Here is a 4,456-nt window from a genome sequence, read left to right as displayed (position 1 = left end):
TCATCAAACAACGATTTATGTGCCAAAGTGGTCATTTTCAACTTTTGTCTTGAAATCAATCAGTCTAGATAATGTTTTCATACCTGCCAATCGAAAAAGGATTACGTATTTGTTATTACCCACAATGCCCTTCTAATCCCGTTTGTAACCCTCAATATTGCCGCCACTTTGTCTCTTGATCTCAGGAGTTGTTTTGAAAGTAGCCCTTATCTGTGGCACCCGTTTATACGATATGCTATATAAGAAACTCAACACAATGGATTATCCCTACGCTTGTACGTATTATCTAAATCGAGAAAATGGCATCGAGAGTGTCTCTAGAAGCTTTGGAGGTTCGTGTTCGCGAACTGGAATTCAGCAGCAGTCGTCGATCAGAGAGAGAGAAACAGAACGTCCCACGACCTTATCAGGTACAGTGAAAGTTTCTTGATATTACATTTCCCAATAGAATGTTATTCGTTTATCGTAATAAATAACTAGGACAATAAATATTATGATGACTTGATGGAACTCGACAAGCAAATGCGTGTGGACATTTTGGTAAGGAGATTATTATTACCCAGTGCCCCCTCAACTCAAGAACTCATTCATAATGGTAATGTATGAAATATTATTTTTGCAATAAATATATAGACCACATATATATCCAGCAATATTACTGACACGTTGTAAAGACTCAAGATCTCTTCCAAACGTATTTAGATTTAATAAATACGAATATTTTCCTTATGTAAGAAAACCAGTGTTTGGAAATTCGTTTTAAAGTTTGTTATTGAAAATTGCTTTTGATATTTGAACCAGTACAGGTGGGGATAGCCAGTCATTTTGTATTTATAGGAATTCTTTGGCCAAATTTGGTGCATGGTTACAGATTGTTTAATAACAATCAAACACTTCCATACAAACATTCTTTGTCTTGTTAGTTACAATTTCATATGTATATATATATGCCTGTATACATGTACATATATATTTATATATATATATATGATACTATATTGGTGTTGAGTGGATACATTATCAATTCAATATTTTTTTAACTGATTTGGAAAAGGGTTTTCAAACTCAGTAAGATATTATTAATGTATTATGTAATTTAACTATATTATTTGATATAAACAATTTTACTTTATGTCAAGAATTTTATCTGAAGATGCATAGAAAGTTTAATAATAAAGTTGTTATTAAAGGGATACACTTTGTCAATTTAAAATAATATATGAATTATTCATATCTGGTTTCTTTCATATTATTGTATTCTACTGATATATTTATTATTCTGTGTTTTGCCTTATTGTTTTCTTTAATCGATTAATTTCTACATTTCCAGCAAATCCATTAGGGCAGTGGTGGAAAAATTGAAGAAGGCGACCGATGACCAACTGATTTTGACCTACAACAGGTAACTCAAATCCTTCAGTATCAACAATTCTGTGTACATGAAAAGAAATTACAACAAAGTTATGGCTATGTTGAAGGTGAACATCTTTTTTCATATTTGTATTAGCACTACATTCATGTCATTTTGTAATCCTCCCTACAGAATTTGCAACGCACAGACATATTATTTCAGTAATATAATTTCAAATATTATTGTTTCTTTAAAATGCAATTGTGAAATAAAGTTATTTTATCCAGTCTTCACTAGTACTCACAATGCTAAACCATGTTTAAAAAAAAATGTAAATCCTATAAATCGGAAAATGCATAAAACAGCTACTATTACTTTCTACTTATACATATCTCCTTTCAGAAGCTTTTTTGGTGGGTGTGGACCAACAAGAGGGATGACCTGAGAAGACAACAACGTGGAAAGGCAGAGGCCCACAGGTTGTCTGCTAAGAACAGCAAAAGGGTCAGATCAGTAAGTACAGAATATCTAATCATTCTAAATTCTAATCTTACACAGGTTAACGTTTTAACATAAACTTGATTGGAAACAATTGGAAGTTAATGTAATTTCTTGTATTGTACTGTGACCTTCAAAAGAAACTTCAAAATGAACATTTTTAATAAGTAAAATAGTAAAGCGCCAGTGTATAATTTTGTTTTAAATGTGGGGTCATTCTAGTCGACTAGAAACTGAATGGGAGTTCCCCTCAATCTTATATCTCACATTATTGTGTTTGCAGTTTCTAACAAGTGTGGTGTTGTTAATAAATAATTGTTAATTGATGTGTTCAGGGTGAACTGTTCAGACCAAAACAACTGTGTAAGAAAATATGCTTCCTTTGACACAATAATGGGTAATTCATAGTTCTATACACATAATATCTAAACATGATTTATGCAACATTCAGAAGATAAGATGGCTTTCACAGGAACATTTTGCAGATAAGTAGGCAATGACAGTGACCAGTATTTCATAAATTTAGTGAGCATTCATAAGGTATATTATTGATTCAATGTCAGTTTCCCATAAGTCACATGTATAATTTATTGAAAGAGAATCAGTCATGAAATGTCCAACCCAAGCTAAGGAAATATGTCCTTCTCTCTCACTTGTGTCTGTACTCTTTCAAATTTCATTAAGTTGTACTGTGATTGAAATCTTTGCCCCTTTACAGGTCATTTCAGGTGATTAGTTAGATTTCTTATTACTACTTGCTTATAGAACAGTAGTTTCAATTTAGTTTTCCTACAGCAATATTGGGTGGTTTTCCTTTTTCTAGCTACGGATATTGTTGACGAATGCTTGTTTGTACTGATTGTTTATCGTTTTCTAAATTTCAGAAACTGGAAAGCAGGCTGAAGGCCATTGCAACCATAGACTGGCCGGAGAAGAAGAAGGAGAAAGTTCTACCTCTCTCGAATGGGAAGAGCTGTCAGACGAAGAGGATGAAAATCTTCTCTTGTCAACTGCTTTCTGGTGGGAAAGCAAGAAACTTTGTTCATATAATCGACAATTGGACAACCAGCGGTTGTTCAAGGCTACTGCAAGGGGCCGAAAAAATATGAAGATGTGGGGAAGACATCCCACACAAGTCCAACACGCTGATCTGCCACTGGACATGCCCAGTTGGGCAGTGAAAAGTTCAGCAGTAGAAGACAAGCTGAACAACACTGCTGATTTTGATTCCTGAGACGCATTTCTGATGTCCCATGCTGTGATGTTGCTTGAATATTGCTAAAAGCGGAGTAAAACTATACTCACTTACTCTTATGTCCCTGATGTTATGTACATGTAGCTAGATACATAATTAATTAACCATGTTCACAATCAAAGAGTTTTGACTGTTAATAAACTTTTCATTCATTTGTGTTCTATTCTGTTATTTGTCATCTTAAAGGTTTTACCATTATTCAATTGTATAAAATACCTGATTTGCTATCTGATACATGAAACACCTGGGGGAACAGGTAAATAGCCAGCATTCAGTTTCATAGAAACCAGGTTTGAAACAACAATATTCTAAACACATGGAAAGCAGCAGGAGCTTAAATGGAGGAGTGGGTAAAGCATTATGAAAGCTATGACCTGGAAACTAGGTTGAAACCAACAATAAACAAAACCATGGAAACCAGGTTGAAACCTACAATAAACGAAAAAATGGAAACCAGGTTGAAACCTACAATAAACGAAAAATGGAAACCAGGTTGAAACCTACAGTAAACGTAAAATGGAAACCAGGTTGAAACCTACAATAAACTAAAACATGGAAACCAGGTTGAAACCTGCCAGTAAATTAAAACATGGAAACCAGCTGGATCCCGGCTTTGGAGGAGTGGGTAATGAAACGCACTGGAAACCATCCGGAAATGGTGCAAAATTCAGTTTCAGTTTTCATGGAAACCACACTGAAAACTTTAGGAAACTACATGGAAACCAACTGGAAATGGTGGTTTCCATGCAGTTCCTCTCAGTTTCAGTGTTCCGGAAACCAACTTATTTTGTAGTGAATGTTGTGTACTTGGGTTTACTTCCCAAGAAACGAAGCAGCTGTGATACCGAACCACGTCAGAGCGGGTGGGTGTGCACTCAAGTGCGTAACGGCTGGTTCATTTGCAGATGCCCACACGGCTCATTTTGTGTGTATATATAGAGATGTTGGGTTTTGTAAATACATGCTCTCTTTTGTGTATGACATGTTGCAATCAACAGACATCATAACATGTCATGTGTTCAAGTATCACACCCTGCCTGTCTGTGCAATTACATAATGTGACAGAGACCGAACTCGGGCCATAAATCAATGCGTTTTGTTTATGGTGTATAGCCTGATTGGTGTTAAGTTCAAATTGCATGTGGTCAGTGATCGCAGTTGTGTATTGAATATTGTCATTAGCAGACAGGCAGGCAGACACACAGGTGTCAATAAAACAAGACATTGAGTTTTGTCTGTGACAACGACATATCTATATCACAGTTAGAAATTCTGTCAACGCTAAATAATGACATTGCTTTTAAGTATCGAACTGAGAAAGTGACTCGGTAAGAAGAACGTGTGGTGAAATA

At 35.2% G+C, this 4,456-nt stretch overlaps 1 long non-coding RNA gene across 1 annotated transcript; it reads left to right on the top strand.

Moving 5' to 3' along the window:
- Positions 1–1,327: 1,327 nt before the first annotated feature.
- Positions 1,328–3,232, top strand: LOC124276248. The gene is made up of 3 exons (XR_006898460.1): positions 1,328–1,402; positions 1,754–1,864; positions 2,734–3,232. It is a non-coding gene; the product is annotated as an uncharacterized LOC124276248 (long non-coding RNA).
- Positions 3,233–4,456: the final 1,224 nt, after the last annotated feature.

Source organism: Haliotis rubra, unplaced genomic scaffold, assembly GCF_003918875.1.
Source record: "Haliotis rubra isolate DU_JTF1 unplaced genomic scaffold, ASM391887v1 Scf2071, whole genome shotgun sequence".
NCBI lineage: Eukaryota > Metazoa > Mollusca > Gastropoda > Lepetellida > Haliotidae > Haliotis > Haliotis rubra.
Note: the sequence above shows the minus strand (reverse complement) of the source record. Positions and strands in the feature narration are given on the sequence as shown.